This window comes from Dermacentor silvarum, chromosome 4, assembly GCF_013339745.2.
Source record: "Dermacentor silvarum isolate Dsil-2018 chromosome 4, BIME_Dsil_1.4, whole genome shotgun sequence".
Classification (NCBI taxonomy): Eukaryota; Metazoa; Arthropoda; class Arachnida; order Ixodida; family Ixodidae; genus Dermacentor; species Dermacentor silvarum.
In genome coordinates, this window is record NC_051157.2 from 148,330,892 (window position 1) to 148,351,095 (window position 20,204).

General features: G+C 47.9%; 1 long non-coding RNA gene across 1 annotated transcript in view; it reads right to left on the reverse strand.

Moving 5' to 3' along the window:
• Window positions 1-2,071: 2,071 nt before the first annotated feature.
• The window catches only part of LOC125944810 (uncharacterized), a 33,216-nt gene continuing 15,083 nt past the window's right edge, over window positions 2,072-20,204 (reverse strand). Inside the window, exons 2-3 of the long non-coding RNA XR_007466519.1 lie at window positions 18,052-18,174; window positions 2,072-2,290 (exon numbers count right to left, since the gene is read on the reverse strand). This is a non-coding gene — a long non-coding RNA (uncharacterized LOC125944810). The remainder of the gene's footprint in view (window positions 2,291-18,051; window positions 18,175-20,204) is intronic.

A 20,204-nucleotide genomic window follows, 5' to 3' on the forward strand; every position in this document is an offset into this window, starting at 1 on the left:
CACTACCCCATATTCTAGTACACTATAGTTCTGTCTACCTGCCGCGTAAGCGCTTCAATTTAGCCGAAGGATCTTTCCATTTTATACGACATGCGGCTTCACGGTGGTTCTTGACGCCACTCCGTACACCAGACAGCAGTCGTTTTGGTTGAGAGGAGCTTGGAGCTCATACTTTAAGTACATCTTGAATCAGCTAGAGCTCGCGGAGCTCTGAAATTTGTGGATTAAATGAAGGGGTACCGATACTTCTTTTTTTTGCTTTGTAAAACTTCATTACAATGTTACGCGCGTAAAGCTATTTACAGGATGTGCATACAAAGGTACAGCGCGTTGACGGACACGAAAGGGAGCCCAGCCAGGTCGCGTTGACTTTTCGTTGTCTTCGAAGCCGTCCTCGTTCTCTACAGCTCAGCGTAACAATATCACTAGACCATGTCTCGGTCCGTTATTGAAGTCGACAGATAGGCTCAAGAGTGTTTGGACGGGCAATTGACTTCTTCAGCACAATCGGCGATCTGATTGTGCCTGCTATATAGACACGTATGATATAAGTTGCAGAGCCATGGATTGCACTCGCGTCGATTCGAGATCGGGCCCCCGTCGCTTTATGTACAGCACTCATCGCGTAATACAAGTGACTATGCTGACCCAAGAGTGCGTGTCGCCATGAAACGAATGTGCAAGTTATAACAATGATAATTCGGCGAAGTTGGTTATTGGTAAGACATATACTCATATGTGCCAACAGACTGAGTTCAGCTTCGCTGGAAAGCATACATTCAAGCTTGACTACACGGACGGCACAAGGCTGGTGTCACTTGTAAAGTATCACGAAGTGCAGCTCTCATGTTTTCCTCTTGTATTGTCTTGGATGATTTTGTCGTCGCAGCACTGACAACGTTGTGTGCATTAAAAGAGCCAAACGAAGCAAGTTAGGTTACGGCGATACTACTTAACTGAGTGGCGATTCTGGGGAGTTGGAACAGTTCACTCACGATGGTGGTCGGCTCACTACTCAAAGCGATGGACAAACAGCCCAGAAGGTAGCGTGTCCTGATTACCTTGTTCTTTTTTGTCCTTTTTTGCGTAGTGCGCCCACCGATATTATGAATGAGTTTGAAGATATTGGCATATACAGCAAGGCGACCTGATATTGACCAGAGGAAGCAATGGCCCACGGCTGCAATGGCAAGTTACAGCAAGCTTCCGTGCATGATAACAGAGGGCCATGATGAAAACTGCCGAAGTGCCAGGTAGAGCACTACACGGGCTCGGGCTTACCCGAAAGCCGGGCCGGGCCGGGTAGGGCAGTGTTTTCACAGGCTCGGGCACGGCATGTGCTTTTTGACCCGGGCCGGGCTCGGGTTTTTTGACGCAGGCCCGGGCCGGGCTCGGACTTTCTGGTGGTGTGCATGTAACGTGCAGCGAGTTATCCTCGCGCGTCTCGAATCTAAAAAACATGTCTTTTTCGGTCTCGGGCCGGGCTCGGGCCTAAGGTAAAGGGGTGGCGGGCCGGGCCGGGCCGGGTCCGGGTCTCGCCATAAAACTTTTGTTCGGGCTCGGGCGGGCAGCCCAACGTATATAAACGGGCCGGGCCGGGCCCGGGCTGAAAAAATCGGCCCGTGCAGTGTTCTAGGGCCAGGAGAAACCTCGTATTGACGAACCTCTAGGAGGAGCTTGTGCCGGCCTCGGTCCCAGGACGAAACGAAAGCACCTAGTCTTAATGCTCTAGTGCCTCCTGTTGAGATGGGTTGTAAGCACTGGATGGAATTTTGCAAAATTCGTTCAGGCGGACATTTGCGAAATGATGATCCCATTTTCATCAAGAATATTTACGTGTCAGAGCGCACTGTAGTTTGCTGGTAATAAAATATGCACATTTTATTGACATAGTTCAAAATGCACACAAGCTTCTTTATTTGCCTAGATCACAAAACTAACCAATAAATAATTAATACGATAAGTTGTTGGACTTTGGAACGTGAATTATACGAAGAGACTGCTGTATACCAACAGCAACGTGAAATGCCACAACGTTATGACGTGTTCATGTATATGTTAAAACTTTATTCTTGTTGTTGCGCAACTATAGGATTTGAGGCTTTTAGTGAACGAAATGTTAAAGGTAATGTCTTAATCGGTTTCTGCACCGAAGATGTGAGTTACGATTGCCACAACTTGGGGAAGTTGAGGCAGCATTTCTGTTGTCCAGGGCAAGTGGCGCGCATATTTGTATGTTTGCAGCTTTTGTGACAAAATCCTACATCCAAGGAGCAGGAAATGGTCGGTCCTGCATCGTACAAAAAATAAAACTTTAAGTACACACAAGCATGTATAAATACAGGGTGTTTCAGCGAACACTTTCAAAATTTATTTAAGGTTGCCTGTGGCAGATAGCCCAAATCTAGTTAATGAGCTGGTCTACTCGAAGCGGCGGACATTACTTGCGCAAAAAATTGAAATGCTTAATTGACTATTTAACAAAAATTCACTAATTAAGTTTTCAACTAAATACCTGATGGCCAATATTGCAATTTACAAATTGTAGCCGTGGAGTTCGCAAGGCGGATACACTTGAAATTAATTCACATGATGACACCAGTTTCGAGATAATAATTCCCGAACTTTGCGGAGAAATGCATTGGCGTTCCAGTTAATTTTGTGCTTAAATGCACAAAGTGACATTTTGTTAAGAAACGAACTGGAACGCCAATGCATTTCTCCGCAAAGTTCGGGAATTAATTTCTCGATACTGGTGTCATCCCGAGAATTCGTTTCAAGTGGATCCGCCTTGCGAACTCCACGGCTACAATTTGTAAATTGCCATATGGACCATCAGAAAATTAGTTAAAAACTTAATTAGTGAATTTTTGTTAATTATTCGATTATGCATTTCAATTTCTTATGCAAGTAATGTCCGCCTCTTCGAGTAGACCAACTCACGAACTAGAATTGTGCTATCTGCCCCAGGCAAGCTTTAAGAATTTTTGATAGTGTTAGCTGAAACACCCCGTATTAAACGCACAATGTAGCTATGGTTCAGCAACGTTATAATTGAAAACTTGATGCACTTCTTCAAAACAATTGTTTATTTGTTTATTGTCGACGTTTCGGCAGGAGACCGATCTTTGTCTCCTGCCGAAAGGGAAACGATAGGGAAAGGTCGGTCTGGTGAGAAAGGTTGGTCTCCGGCCGAAACGTAGACAATAAACAGTAGTATTCAGCCTATATATATATGGTTTGATTGGTATAGCGTCATAAATGAAAACGGCGTACGTGGAAACACGTTCTTCACTGTCCAAACGTTTCGGCTGGTGGGCCAGCCTTCGCCGGAGTGGCAAGTAGCAGCCTTCTGCAGATATTGTTCTCACTTTTGATGCTCTCCCTCTCTCTCTCTCTCTCTCTCTATATATATATATATATATATATATAATATATATAGAGAGAGAGAGAGAGAGAGAGAGACACGAAGTAAGCTGCCCGCTACAGGCACAAGATCGCCAGAAAGAAGACGATGAAGGGCGCAGGTGTGCGCGCGTTCTCTTGAGTGTCGGCCATCATTAACGAAGGCTGTTCTCTTTCGGCGAGTTTGAATTAATTATCTTCGTGACATTTTACTGGTGGAGGTGCTGGGTATATGATACCACTGCCGGAGACGCAGCGTACCCCTGACTCATCCCCAGTGAGTAGTCTGGGAGAGATTACTCCTGTGCACGTACGCACTAGCCGCCGTCTTCAAGGGCTCCAACCTGAGCACGGTCTGTTGCCCGATCGTATCCGGACGATGAACCTGAACCCACAGCCTCCTGCTGCTGCGGCCGTTTCGCCGGCGCAGTTCATCTTCAGCCAGCCACAGACGCCGATCGCATTCCACGGAGATGCTACTGAAGACGTGGAAAATCGGCTAGACCATTCCGAGCGGGTCGCCGAATGCAACAGATGGAACGAAGACCGCAAGTTGCGCAACGTGTACTTCGCGCTTCACGACTCCGCGAGGACATGGTTCGATAACCATGAAGCGACATTGACTTCATGGCACGAATTTCGACAGCAGCTGGTCGCCACATATTCCAACATGGACAGGAAGGAGCGAGCGGAGCTGGCAATACAGCCAAGATTCCGAGCTCCGAACGAGCGCGTCACCATGTATACTGAACACATTGCTCGGCTCTTCAGACGTGCAGATGCCTCAATGGCCGAAGACAAGAAGGTGCGACATTTGATGCGAGGTGTGAAGCAAGAGATTTTTGTTGGACTTATTCGGAATCCGCCCACAACATTTGCAGACTTCCTTGCTGAAGCGACAGCAATGGAAAGAGCCCTTTGACAGCGTGCCAGACAATACAACGGCAACGTGATGGAACTTTCACACAGCCCCTCTAGCATGACCTCGGAAAACGAGCCCGAGGACCTACGCGAATTGATCAGGGCTGTGGTAAGAGAAGAGCTCCACAAAATGCAGGGGACCGACGCGCCGACAGCCCGAATTTCTGTGGCGGATATAGCGCGCGACGAGATTAGGCAAGTCGTCCAAGCTCCTGAACGCTACGAGGTACCACAACAGCGGGAGCCAGTCCGAATGACTTATGCGGAAGCCGTACGACAACCGTCGCTGTACGGCCCCTCAAACGTCATGCGCCCCTCCGAACAAACAGAAGTAGTGTTCAGGCGTCGCAGTCCACCGTCCATCGAGGAGTCGAGGCCCAGAAAAATTGACGTCTGGCGGGCTCCTGACCTCAGGGCCCTGTGTTTTCATTGCGGAGAGGCTGGCCACGCCTACAGGGTGTGCCCCTATCGACGCGTGGGCCTCCGCGGGTTCCCTCCAGGTGCACCTCGTCCACGACCTGGTTAGCGCCCGGTGGAGATAGAGAACTTCATCGCGAGTCGCCACAGTCCATTTGAGCAGCGAAGGCACGAGCCCCGTTCTGCATCACCTGCTTGATACCGATCGCCAAGTCCCTCATTTCATCGAGACGCTCGCAGACGTCGTTCACCCAGCCCTGCAAACCCGGAAAACTGAGTCCAGTGACCTCCGGAGGTGAGGCCGCTGACGCCGAGCGCTTCGAATATCCTCCATCACGACGACAACGAGGACAAAGCATGGACGTTCAGTCACAATCCGGTGCCCAAAGGCAAGTGGTAACGTCAGACATACTGGTTACAATAGACGACGAAGAAGTTACCGCTTTAATTGACACTGGTGCGGACAGCTCGATTATGAGCAGAGAGCTTGCGTCAAAGTTAAATAAAGTTTTTACGCAGTGGACTGGGTCGCATGTCCGTACTGCTGGAGGGCATCAACTAATTCTCGTGGGCAGATGCACCACTCAGGTAAATATTCGTGGATTTACGTACGTCGGGGTCTTCATCATTCTGCCCAGCTGCTCGAGGGACTTGATACTCGGCATGGACTTTCTACAGGCGAATGGAGCCATAATTAACATGGAAAAATCGAGCGTGACGTTATCTGCTGCAAAAGCCTTAGCAAGCGACGCTGGTGACGAGAATAACACCGAAAACGCCTTGCGCATCATCGAAGACAGCATAACAGTACCGCCAAGAAGCAGCCTACTGACCCTGGTAGCGTGCGACGCATTCGACGGCTATGAGGGCATCGCTGAGGCAAACATTCCGTTAATGCTTGAGCGGAACATCTGCATTGCACGGGGCCTCGTTCAGCTTCAGCACAGACGCTCATTAGTCCTGCTGACGAACTTCAGCAACGAATATCAGCACTTACCGCAAGGGACAGCTGTCGCCTTCCTCCATGAAATTGTTGCCTTCACTGATGTCGCCTCGCTAGAAACTGCTTCCCCTAATTCATCGAAAGAGGTTGACCTCTTTCGATGAATTAGGGGAAGGAGTTTCTAGCGATCGCATTCAGATTAACTCCGGCTTATCGGAACGACAGAAATAGCAGTTACTGGACATTGTCAATGACTTCTCTGGCTGTTTCTCTACCGAGTGTAAAGTACAGCGCACCTCCGTTACGAAGCATTGTGTTCCTACGGACGAGTCAGCACGCCTCGTTCATCAGCATCCTTACCGCGTTGCGCCTACGAAAAGGGAAGTGATAAAGCGCCAGGTTCAAGAAATGTTAGATGATGACGTGATTCAGCCGTCCATGAGTCCATGGGCGTCACTCGTCGTTTTAGTTAAAAAGGACAACACACCACGCTTCTGCGTAGACTACAGACGGCTTAATAGTGTCACCAAACGCGACGTTTATCCTCTGCCACGGATCGATGACGCTCTGGACCGTCTACGCCACGCCCAGTTTTTCACCTCTTTGAATCTTAAGTCTGGGTACTGGTAGATCGAAGTAGATGAGTGTGACCGCGAAAAAACGGCATTTGTGACTCCTGATGGATTGTATGAATTTAAAGTCCTCCCATTCGGCCTGTGTCCCGCACCTGCCACATTTCAGCGGTTGATGGACACTGTTCTCTCTGGACTGAAATGGCAGACGTGCTTAGTCTACTTAGACGACGTTGTGGTGTTTTCAAGAACGTTTGATGAACATCTAGAACGACTCAGGAATGTACTCCGTGCAATCAGCAAAGCAAATGTTACTATCAAGTCTGAGAAATGTCATTTTGGCTTTCAGGAGCTAACGTTTCTCGGACACGTAGTCAGCCCCCGCGGTGTTCGGCCAGACCCCGAGAAGCTAGCTGCCAAAGCTGAGCTCCCGCGTCCAACAGACAAGAAGGCAGTTCAGCGATTCTTAGGTTTCTGCGCCTACTACCGTCGTTTTGTCGAAGGATTTTCAAGGATCACCGAACAATTAACGAGACTAACACGCCAAGATGTACCTTTCGAATGGACGGAAGAACAGCAGGAAGCCTTTACAGAATTGCGGAAGTGACTGCAAACAGCCCCCATACTCGCGCATTTCGACGACAAGGCTGACACAGAAATCCACACCGACGCCAGCAACGTGGGGCTCAGTGCTATACTCGTTCAGTGGCAAGACGGCGCCGAACGAGTACTAGCCTACGCGAGCCGCAGTCTCACAAAGGAACTATTCCACGACTGAAAAGGAGTGTCTAGCTGTCGTTTGGGCCATCGGCAAATTCCGACCCTACTATTACGGCCGACCTTTTCGCGTAGTAAGTGACCACCACTCACTGTGTTGGCTTGCAAGTCTTAGGGACCCTTCAGGCCGCCTCGCTCGTTGGAGCCTCCGCCTTCAGGAGTACGACGTCAAAGTGGCATATCGATCCGGACAGAAGCACGGCGACGCTGACTGCCTCTCACGTGCCCCTATACCTTGGAATCCCTGTGACGTAGAGCAAGATTTCCCGTTTTTTGGTGTAGTAGACACTGTCGAGATGGCTGACCTCCAACGTGCTGACAGTACATTGCTTCCCCTCATCAGATACCTTCAGGGAGCCGACGTTGTTGTCCGACGACCGATATCACGAGGTCTGACTTCTTAGTGCCTCCGGAATGACGTGCTCTACAAAAAACTTCGAAAACAGCCAAGAAACGTTCCTTCTTGTCGTCCTAGTTTCACTGCGCGAAGTGCTGCAGGCATGTCATGACGACCCGTGTGCCGGAAACTTAGGCTTCGCCAGGAAGTTAGCGCGCATACGCCAGAAGTATTACTGGCCACAACTATTCTCGTCCGTTCAGCGCTACGTGAGAAGCTACCGTTATTGTCAGCGGCGCAAGGTTCCACCTTTGAAACCTGCTGGTCTTCTACAACCCCTGGACCCTCCTCCAGCACTGTTTCAACACGTGGGAATGGACCTCCTCGGTTCGTTCCCTACGCCATCCACAGGAAACAAATGGATAGTCGTCGCAACCTAACGAGGTACGCAGAAACCAAAGCTGTGCCCCGCGGAACCGCTACGGAAGTAGCGGTTCCGCGGGGCATCATCGTACTACGTCATGGGGCCCCTTCCATCTTAATAACCGATCGAGGAACTGCGTTTACTGCTGAATTTATGCAGGAGATCGTTACGCTGACCCACACCAATCATCGGAAAACCACGGCCTATCACCCACAAACTAATGGACTAACCGAGCGCCTCAACAGAACTATAAAGCCGACATGATCTCGATGTACGTTGACATAGAGCACAAGTCCTGGGACCAAATTCTACCATACGTGACATTCGCATACAATACGGCTGTGCAGGAAACCACCCGATTCAGTACCCCGATCCCTAGGTACATTCGAGACAAGTTCGAAGTGGCCCCCGTGCCTCGAAACGTCCATCCCGTCCACAACGAGGGCAGACGCAAGGCGAGAGCAGTAGCAATTCTGAAAAAAGATCTATCAACAAGGCATCAGAGCACGCTTCGTCGACGCCGCGGAGTACAGCGATGGAAAGACCTTTGCCGTCGTCGTGGTCGACTCCAGCGGCAAGCTTTCCAATTGCGCTTCAATTCGCACTTCAGACCCCGAAGTCGCCGAGCAAGCCGCCATCGCCCTCGCCCTGCTAGACGGTCGTGGGTCTGAGATCTACAGCGATTCCAAAACGGCAGTTAGGGCTTTTCAGAAGGGTCGCATCGCCGAGCAGGCTGCTCGTCTTCTTAGCGTCTCCAATCCGGATGCTCTCACGCATCATTCGATTCACTGGTTTCCCGCTCACGTAGGGTCGGTCGAGGGTGCTCCCCCGAACCTCAATGAGTCTGCTCACGAGGCTGCGCGCGACCTCACCGACCGCGCTTCCTCTGTAAGGAGAGCCGACACCCCTCCCCCCTACGGCCACAGGGACGCTCCCGCTACTCACAACGAGGTGACACAATTTTTCTACATGTCCAGAAGGGTCTTTCCACCCCCTCATCCCAAATTGAATAGGGCGCAAGCTGTTTCGCTTAGACTTTTACAGACCGGCACATATCCGTGTCTGGCCGTTCTGCACGAAGTTTACCCTGACGTATATCGCGACGACGCCTGCCCACCCTGTGGGCAGACTTCCACTCTAGCACACATGCTCTGGGAGTGCGGGTCGAGATACCCCAAGTTCAGAAAGGATGAGTGGGACTCGCTTCTGCGTAGCCCCTCTCTAGACAAGCAAATCCTGGCTGTCCGGCGTGCCCGCGACCGGGCCGGTGGGCTAGACCTGCCGGTCCCGACGTGAGACTAGCCGGGTGGGCGACGAGTTCGCGTCCTCGCCGGACCTGTAATAAAAGTTATTTCACTCACTCACTCACACCATTTGAACTGGTTTATGGGCGCTGCGTAACAACACCTTTAGACGCCATGCTCCCGGTAGACAACGGAACAACAAGAAGTGGCAACGCTGACGACATCATACAGAAAGCCGGAGAAGCTCGACAGCTTGCTCGCAAGCGCATCCGCAACCAGCAGAGTGCCGACACCCGCCGTTACAACAGTGGTGGAAGGAACATTCAGTACGAACCCGGCGACTACGTTTGGGTGTGGACACCCGTCCGTCACCAGGGGCTGTCGGACAAATTACTGCGCAGATACTTTGGCCCGTACAAGATTGTCAGGCGACTCAGCGACGTGAACTACGAGGTCGTCCCTCAGAGTACTAATATGAGTTCGAGCCGACGGCGAGCACGAGCCGAGATTGTCCACGTAGTACGGATGAAGCCGTACTACGCCCGCGAAGAAGTGCCCCTCTGATCAACTCTCTCCCACGCCTTCTGTCGCCCTTTACCCTTTCCAACCGGCGACCGGGACGTCGATTTTCACGTGGGGAGTAATGACACGAAGTAAGCTGCCCACTACAGGCACCGTTCGTCATAAGTCAGCTGCCCACTACAGGCACAAGATCGCCAGAGAGAAGACGACGAAGGGCCCAGGTGTGCGCGCGTTCTCTTGAGTGTCGGCCATCATTAAAGAAGGCTGTTCTCTTTCGGCGAGTTCGAAATAATTATCTGCGTGACAATATATATATATATATATATATACGGTCGTTCTTGGGCGCGGCTCGCAAGGACTGGGGCCTGCTGGCGTGGACTGGAGAACCGCGCCATTCTACAGTTTGTGACCAAAGTGGCGCCGCGGTTGTGCTACGGAACGGACCATGGTCGCGGGTAAGGCAGCGGCCCATTCGGCAGCCAGTAGTAGCTCCTGCCCCGGCCTGGCGGGTGACGACCTCGACGGTACGATTTTCAGCTGTGGCGGCCAACGAGAAGTGCTTTTTACAAGTTGTCTATCTCTAGCCTGAACTTCGGTATCAGTTAGCAGAAACTGTCATCATCAGCAATGGCTCTAGCGTCGTCGTCTTCTTTTACAGCTAGCACGTTGGCACCGCTCGGCGCAACCGCGCGAACGCAGTCGTGCCATTGCTCCCGCGTTCGTCGTTGTCGTCTTCCACAGCTAGCTCCGTTGCCGCTCATTTCACTTCCATTCCCATCGTCGTAATGGGGAGGCCGCCTTTACGGGGGTATGAGCTATTGCTTAAGGGGGTATGAACCATTCATTGTCTTACGTGACGGACAGATTTAATTTGGAGCAATTTAATTGTGAAGAATCACAAGCGGAAATGGCGGGCGGATGCTGCTAACCACGCCGCCGAGCAAACTCGAAACATCGAACGCAAGCGTTTGTGGTTCGACAACAGCTTCTCCCTCATCAGTGTGATCCGCTCCGGCGAACAGCGACACAATGCCTTGCAAGTGTTGAATGAACGTTACGCTACTAGTGGAGAAGACCTTGGTAAATTTATAGTTTGCGGTACGTGTAAAGAATCTTTATTATAGGAAGAACTGCCTGCGTTCAGCACTGTGAATGGGTGCGTATACCCTCCATTTCTTGTGATGGTGATAAGCTTCGCTTATCCTCCATCTTCACGGTGTGGAAAGGCCGAATATTTTCTTCCGCCTCCTCCTCCGCCTAGCCACCCTCATCGTGCCTGGCGTGGGACCCGCGGGCATGGTCTCGTAGCATTGGAGCATTGGTCTCCATGGCATTGGAGGAATTGTGTCTTCCTTGATAGGTGTTTTCCACTTTTCTCGTGGAGAATAAAGGCAGCCGGGGAGTATTTGCCGATATTTGTTAGGATATTTACGTATGCTTCCTGTACTCCTTGATTAAGCAATGCCGCCATGACTGCTGGCTCTTCTACTGAATTAAAAACCTTTTCACAACCTATGAAATTCATATAGAGAGATTGGTTGTAGTCAGTATATTTTCTGAATTACCCGTTTGATGGCATGGATGCGATACTCTGTAGAATAGCCCTTGCTGAAGCCAGCCTGTTCTCTTGGTTGACTGAAGTCAACTGTTGCCTTGATTATATTGCAAATTGCCTTGTTGAATCTTTTATACAATACAGAAAGAAAAGTGTTCTAATGGGCCTGTAATTATTCAATTCTTTAACATCTGCATTCGTATGGATTTCTGTAATGATGCCATTCTTCCGGCTCTCTGGTACACTTGAAGTCGTGAGGCATTGCGTATAAGGGACCGCAAGCCTTTCAAGCACATTATCTCCTCCATCTTTTATTATGTATACTGTTATTCCATCTTCGGCCATCTTTCCCCGGGACATGTCTTGCAAGGCCTTCTAACTTCATTGCTAGTTATAAAATGAGCCTCTGTATGGTGCTCATCACTACATCAAATGAAGGTTGCGTGGCTGCTCTGGGTACTGTACAAGTCAGTAGAGAATTGTTCTGCTGATTTACCTATATCGTCAAAATTGAGGATGACATTACCCTGCCTATCTTCCACTGCCCTGTACTATGCCAAGTTTTCTTCTCACCAATATCATGCTGTGGCAATTTTTTACTGCTTCCTCATATTTTTGACGTTATAATTTCGAATATCTCTTACTTTCTTCTTGTTTATCAGCTTTAACAGTTAAGCGCATTCTATTATATCTCCGCAGTTGGACACTTTCATGTATTGTCGCTTATTTATTAGGTCCTTTGTTACTTGGGATAGCTTACCTACTGGTTGCATTGGTGCGTGACATTGTGTAACTCCCACTTAAATTGCTGCTTCTGAAGTCAGCCTAGTTACAAGTTCGTTAATTACCTCTTTGTTATGCTCATATTACTGTTTTAAACTTGCATATTATTTTGTGTGCACCAGGCTAAATTTGTCTGCTTTTACCTAATCTTGCGTCCACAATGGGAGTATTTTGCCGGAAAAGAACAAATTTGGAGTGGTGAGTGGGTGTCAAACTGTCCCCGATCTACTTCCTGTGGAAGTAGCTATGAAAGACCTCAAAATTATTGGTCGGGGTCTGTTTTTGTTTAACGGGCACATACTAAAAAGATTACGCGGTCGTAGTTTCAAGGTATCACATACTACATTAGACTGGGTTCTTTAAGGTCTCGGAGCTACACAGTGTGGAATGTCGTAATTGCTACTTTGGCATAATGTTGACTACTTGACGTTGTTTACCGTGCACCCACAAAGTATCAACCGCTTTCGAAGTCTTCCCACATCGCACTGCGGCCTCGTATGTCTGGAAGTCAAATAAATTCGATTTGAATTCAATTTTATTCATTGCGTGTCACGAAAGCACATCTATCTATGAAAAATGTGTAAAAGGAGGTCTCAAGACCATAGACTGTAAGGGCCAAACCTCCACTTCGTTGTTATTAATTAACAGAAAAAAATAAAGATTATGCAGATCCAACGCACATTTCGGAATCTACTTGAAGCGAAGCTTTTGTGAAGCCGGGTAATGAAACACTATACTTCATTCCTGCATCTGAACGCAATGTGACAACTTTAATATTGGCTTATATTTTTATTTTCTTCTCATTTCTTTTGAATGCCGCTTCTTGACCCATCTCCCGTTGTTTGTATGCGTCATAGTATGAATATTATAATCATCATCAGCATGCGGCGATCATCTGAAAGGGGTAGTTGTCAGTGGCACGATAGAACTATACGATTCACTATAGAGCAGCCGTATTGAAAGATAGACACGCCGAGCCAACTCGGTCGTCCAGTCTTTCCAGGAGAGGCTGGCTCAAGTGCGTAGCGCGGTCGAACCTTTGATCCCATTCCTCAGTGGCTTCCGCTTCTGAACGCCTTTGTTTCTTCAGGCCGATGTTTGGAGTTTCATTAAATTGTGTAGTGTAGCGGGCGCTTTATTTTGATCGTGTGTGATCAAAGCGTATTTAAAAAAATGTTTGCTACATTACTGACCTTATATCCCGGCAATAAGGAAAGAAAAGTGCAATAGTGGCCCACTTGTTAGACCATCGGGCTATTGCGCTATCAGGCCGAGGTTCGAATCTCATGGCTGGACGTACTTCTTTCTGTTTCATTTTTTTAAGATTGAGGAGGAATATATTCGGCGAGAACCCGACCAGTGACCAATCGTTCGACCCCTGCGAAACCATGGGATAGGTAGGCAAAGGAAGCTTCGCTTGAAGTATTGTTACAATTGAATGCAAATTGTGACATTCATGACATAAATGTGAGCGCAAATATACAATAATGAGTAAAATGTATGCTCAATCACGTTTACATGCATTGCAAGAAAGCGTGCAACTAGAATTTGAATGTACTAATGGCAGAATATTATTTAAGATTACTGGGTAAGGTATTCCATAGCGAAGTTCAAGCGAAATTGGCCGCCAATTTTCCACAAGAACTCCATGGTTTGCGCAGCTAAGTGTTATTCTGTGAAGCGAATGACGTAAAAGGGAAGTGTGAGAACAGATTGAGAATATCAGAACAATTGGAGGCGTTTCACGGAGTAAATCTCAAAATAAAATGAGGAGGTTTAATCTATGAAGTGGTAGCATGTTTTAAACACAAAGCAACAAGGAAGTATAAGCTGCACGAATGCTAAAATCATCATTTGTATGGCTTCATTTGAATCATCTGCAATGGGGATAGTTTTGGGGAGTAAGTTTTGCCGCATGTAGAGATGTAGTAATTAAAACCACTAGGAATAAATGTGTAACAACGTGATAGCAGTGTTTTAAACCAAACTGTGACCTATCTTTGAATAGAACACTAAAGCCCGACCCATATGGAGCGATTTTCTTGCAAAAAACTGGCGCGCGGCCGCGCGCGGTGACCGCCCGGCGGCCGGCGGCTGTTCGCAGTCGATCAGTTATTAAGGCGCGCTAGATATGTTCGCAGGTGGTCAACCGCTCGCCGGAAGCGGTGAACAAAGGCTTCTTCTTCTTCTTCTTTCTGGGGTTTTACGTGCTAAAACCAGTTCTGATTATGAGGCACGCCGTAATGGAGGGCTCCGGATTAATTTTGACCACCTGGGGTTCTTTAACGTGCACTAAAGGCTGTCAGCGCGGACCAATCAGGGCGCAGTCGCGTCCGACTTCCTGCCGCCGCTATTGACTCGGCTAGTCAGCCAAAGAGCCTAGAGCGAACATGGCGACAAAAGCTGGGCGCATCGCGTACAATGATCGCCTGATCACAGCCGTCCAGGCGCGACCAATATGGCTCAGTTGCAGAATAATGGGTCAGTTGCAGATACAAAACGATTTTTCACTGCATTGTACTGGGAATGGAATCGCGCTGTTTCTAGCAGCACTGAAATCGTGCCGCCTGTCTTTCGCCCTATGTGGGTACAGCACGGCGGCGGCACGCTGGCTTTGCGCCGCTCTGGTGCGCACCGCACGAAGTTCGCCGTGAAAGTTCCCTCCATGTGGGCCGGGCTTAATGTCGTATGCCGATTTCTTCATTAGTGAGGCTATATGGATTGTAAATTTTCGGTGCGTGTGCAATTGTACTCCCAGGAAGGTTGTAACGCCAGAAGAAAACTTAAAGTCATTAAACATATGAACAAATTCAGTGCCAGGATTGCAACTTCTGTGTGAGGAAAATGTAATATAATGAATTTCTTAGTGTCCATTGCATCAGTTCATTACATCAGTGGCGTCCTTGTTATTTTGGATAACATTAGGTCTATAAACTTGCTTGCAGATACTATGGCAGTGTCGTCAGCATAGGGTGTAAAGTTAGATTAGCTTAAGCCTAATGAAAGCACATTGATATAGACTTAGTATAAAAAAGGACCAAGAACACAGACGGGTGGCACACCAAAAATAGTCATTTTTGGTAATGAGTAAGAACCAGGTATGTATACAGACTATTCTCTATCGCGTTAGTAATTGCGGAGTAAAGATAAAGCTTGGCCAGTTCTTCCAATGAACTCTACTTTCTGAAACAAAATCCTATGAACAATGGAATGGAAGGCTTTTTAAAAGTCGATGAATAACGCAGCAGGTAAATTACCAACCTCGATTGCGATTTCAATGTTGTCTGTTAAGTACATTACTGCTAGCTCAACAGCGTAACCTTGCCGAAAGCCTAACTGGCTTGGAGAAATAAGTTAAAGTTTTCTTAAATAATTAGTCAAACGACACATCAGAATTATTTCGGCAACTCTGCTGAAAAAGAAAAGTATAGTAATGGGACGATAGTTTCAGATGAGTCATTTGTCAGCCTTCTTAAAAACCGATTAGTTCGGCTTTTTCTTTTAAGGCGGTTGAGAAATTGCCTGTGTCAATTAAGCGGTTGATGATGCACGAAAACATGTCACAGGTTAAATGTGATATACACGAAGTGAAAGCTATCTTGTCCTGCCCTTGCGTCTTTCAAGTTACGAATGAAAGTGAAGACTTCTTCACGTGAAACATAATAAAGAAAGAAGATATGGGGCAAAACCAGGGCATACGTTGACTGGTTTATAAAGATCGACTTCCTGAACGGAGAATGAATCGTTGAGCACATTTTCGATGTCATGTGGGTTGTCGTACGTGTGATTTCCGGAGTGAATCTTGGGCATTATGGTATCAGATATAACTCTGCGAAGGAAAGATCGATTATATTCCGCGGCTGTTTCAGATTATTGCCTGCGTTTTTAACTTTGTTCACGTAATAATTCTTTTCAGCGTCCTTGAGAAGCCAACCTAAACTATAAAAGAGGTCATGTAGCGATTACGTCACTTATTGCTGAATGACCCTCTCTTTGTTGGACCTCTTATTTCAGAAAGTTTGTCTTTCTTTCGCAGACATTTCAATAGCCTGTGCTCATCCGCAGGTTAAATGCGACCAAAAACATACTTTTACAGTCAATTAATTTAGTGCTGACAGTGAGTGCGTTAATTATATTGTTAGAAAACATCTAACAAGGAATTTTTTTATTTTTTGTCGTTATTACTGGTGACCAGAGTGTGCAGCTAATGAGATCTATGAATAATGATTTATTTAAGTAGCTCTTGAAAGGCTGTTCATCAGTTTTAAACAAATTACTGAGTGAATATACGATAACGGTCATTTATAGGTAATTCAATAAAACCAAAATTAGAGCGAGAAATACGATTAAATAATGTGTTGAAAGTAAACCCGAGGACACCTAAGCACTTTTTTAGTTGTGAATGCGAAAGCATTATTGTCTAGTTGAACGCCGCTGAGCGGTCCTTCAAGTTATGAACTCCTTGCGGGCAAGCGAGCGCGTTGAGATGTTTGGCGCGTTTTGATTTGGCCTTACCGAGGCGCAGTTAGAACGTAGACAAGAACTTGCGCTGTCAAGGACCGCACGGATAACGCAGGGTTCTGAGAGCGAGAGCGAAGGTGATTTGGCGTCGCGGCGATACCCTCTCGCCTCAGGCATCACCTGGCGCGCTACTGCTGCAAGAGGTGTTCGCTTTCGCTCAGGCTGTTCCGTCGAGGCGTGCTCGTGCCGTGGCGTCGCAGCCAATGTGAATTTAGATGGCGTTTCGCTGCACCGGACGCCGGTTTTTAGGGGCGAAGCTCCTTAGGGTGTGGGTCTGTCCCTCCTCTGTAGTATGTAGTAGTAGTAGTAGTAGTAGTCGTCGTCGTAGTAGTAGGTAGCCACGTCTACTTTTATGAAAAAAAAACAATTCCGAAAGTTGTGTCCGTAGCGCGGAATCGAACCAGGGACCCCTCGCTTCCGAACGCACGGCGCTAGAAGCTGGTGTAAGACGCTGTGGCCTCTCCGCCTTACCCCCGTATTCATAAACGCTCCTCGACTTGACTTGCCACCGCCTTGGGCAGCGCATTCGAAACGCGTTGAAGGCGGTGGCAAGTCAAGTTCAAGTCGAGGAGCGTTTATGAATACGGGGGTTATACTCTCTCAGCAGTCGTGTGATGGCGTCGGCAAACACGGTGCACGTTCCGGCATGTGTAAACGGCTGCGTAAGACGCTGTGGCCTCTCCCCCTTACTAGAGAGTACTGCACGTTTCTAACGCGTTTGTGCTAGCGTCCCCTTAAGCGGGAGATGGTGCAATTATAATGAAGGGCGCTGTTATAAAATAGGAATGACGTCACATATGGCGCGTGTCATTGGTGGAAGTCAATCGTTCGATTTAAAGCGGCGAGACTGGGCGAATTACACGGAAGATTCACGGTTTACCGATGATTCCCTCCGGAGCTTCGCCCACTCATCATCATTCACCCCGTGGATATGCGGTGTTTTTTTTTTCAGCGATAGCTTGTGCAATGTTTCGCCTAAGCGTAAGCAGAAGGTATTCAGAGAATATGAAGGTTGCCTATAAAGGCAAACCACAATTAACATATTTCTATCCTGGAGTAAATATGATTGATGGCGTTCGATGCAGACGGATTCAAATTTTGAAGCGTAAGTATCAAGTCAAGTCAGTGGAAATACATTAAGTTAGAAAAACAAAACAGCTGTGCAACCATGATTTTTTCGCCGCGGTGACAGCACCCTGAGTGACATGACGGAAAACTGTATAGATTTCAATTACTTACACATAGCTGTGTTACAATGACTAAAAAGATCACGAATATATAACAGACTAGTAATACTATCGGTCTTGTTTCGCACGCTACGTGCATAGAAATGGAGGACAGATCTATGGGATAATAAAGAACGTGATTCAAATTGAGCAAGGGTAGAATATGTCATAATAACAACAAGAACAAAAGAAGTATACAGCAGGGCTTGGTGAAGATTAGAAGGTCGGCCTCAGGCGTTATGGAAAACACGCCGCTGTCCACAGTTTTACGTAATTGGGCAGTACTCAAACACGTGATCTCAAGCACAACCACGCAATGCAATTGTCACTAAGCAATCGCAGCTGGGCGCATATTGCTCAAATATGGTACGTGCGAGGTAATGGAAAACATGATTGCGTCTTACTTAGGTCACAGCAAACTGTAAGGCCCTTACAGCCATGCACAAACACCATGTTCTGTAGAGGGCAGAGAGCGAAGGGCCAGCATTTAAAGCCGCTAGATTGGCAAGTCCTGGGGCTCCACTGCGCTGCAAACGAATTCAGAGGGAATTGTTACGCATCTGCAATAATACCCACAACAGCTACTGACAAGAAACAACCTTGCTTAGGGTGGTAATTTCAACGCCGTTTCACCTCATGAGCTAGTAGTAATAACACCCCTTGCTTCTTGAAGCGATAGCTTCCCTTGACTCTTGCCCCTAGCTCGCGGTTTGTATATACGATTATGTCTGGTCATTTATGTCACCTTGACGGTGACCTTGACATGTATTATATTACATTTTCGATGGTTGGAGTTAAGTTTCTTCTCCTCCTCCAGGTCTTCCAGCAGACGATTCCTCAAAGAGTCCTCGTAGCCGTCCGGTGACACTTTGCACTCAGGGAGGCCAACTTAGGAATACATCAGTTTATTGTAGGACAGAGAAGCATACATCGACTAGCGGCCGCCGATTCTCGGCTCGCTCACGTCCCCTCTCCTCTCTACACACTCGGTTAAATACCTTCGCGAATTGGGGCGGTACGCCTATTTTAGGTCTCCTCGCTAACATCCTACCAATGAGTTCTTTTCAAAGTATAAGCGGGACCATTAACAATATACACTGTGACCGCCTTCCTTCTTTAGTCCGGTTTTTGGAACACACAGACCAACGTCACTTAAACGAACGCCACATGGCCTCCTTGCTCGAGGTTCACACACCTCGGTGCAGCTGGCCCGGTGCAATGGCATGCTCCACGAACACATAAATCGCCCAGTGAGCCACTAACTCCGGACATGCCACAGAATCGTGCTCGCGCGCGGCGCTGTTACCAGATCTTCCGTTACATACGCATGCTCGCCGGCGCAAGCCGTGTATCTCCTATACCGCAACGGGAACTTCGACACACCCGGCAGTGCCTGTGTTTGTGTTAGCCCCCAAGAACGCGCCTATATGCCGCTGAATGACATGCGCGCGGCGAGGCGGCTGCTTGGCCTCTCGTTACATACGCTTCTCCGTTAAATGTCCGTATATCTTACGCACTGCAGTAGAAGTGCGCTATCCCCAGCGGTCCCTGTCTCGAAAAACAGCGCTGTTCTCAGAACCCAAACGACATTGGCTGTGAAAGAATAAACAACCGCGCGAGTGTCATGCTTGTGGCCCCCGGGTGGCATTCAATGCATGAAAGGCTGATTGTGTCAGCCTTTTGTCGTTTGGTTTCAAACTCGGGTCCGTCAGCCCAGAAGCCCAATGTCCTAACAATAAGGCCACGGACGCATGCCCGAAAAAAAGAAACGGAATAAAACATATTTACTAAGTTTCTGCGCTCAAGCTAGCTGAACCTCATTTCCGGTTTCGATTTTGGCGGGCGCGGTTTGAACGCTAGCTGGTACGCGTTACGCCGGCTGTGCTGATCGGTGCGGCATTTGGTTTTCGCTTCTGCTGCTCAAACGCGCGCGGTCTTGCTGCGGAATCGTTTTATTATTTAGTAAAATTGATTGCGAATGATCTGTACAAGCCTCTATCGAATTTGTGCAGCGTGGAATTTCATAAAGTAGCCGCAAGACACCTTGTGAAATGAAGAAATGTTTATTTAGCTCTGCATAAATGCTTGTTCCGTGATTTTTGTGCATTTATCTAGCGTTGTGGCACCAGGAAAGCAGCAGTAGTTCCCGTATGAAGCTTCACCGGATGGCATCAGCTGAAAAAAGTAAATTACAAGCATATGTCATTTTGGTATTTAGACTCTATATGAATACTGCGTGTAGAGGCTAAACATGCGAAAATGGTGAAGGGGCAGCATTACAAACAAAAGCAATTCGCTTTCACGTACATGGCGTAGTAAATACCCGACGCATCCAAAAGAATACCATAAAATATAAAGAAAATATTTGATTTCCAAGCATTCCCCTGTTCCCAGGCATAATTTCCTGCACTCTAAGAGCACAAATACACGGGCGACTGCACGTTTTCGACACAACTTGGCTTCAGCCGATGCGACGGTACGCTACGTACACAGAGGTGGCCATAACACAGGCTTTAGAGCCAGACCACGCGAGACGCTCGCAGAATGCCTTATACTC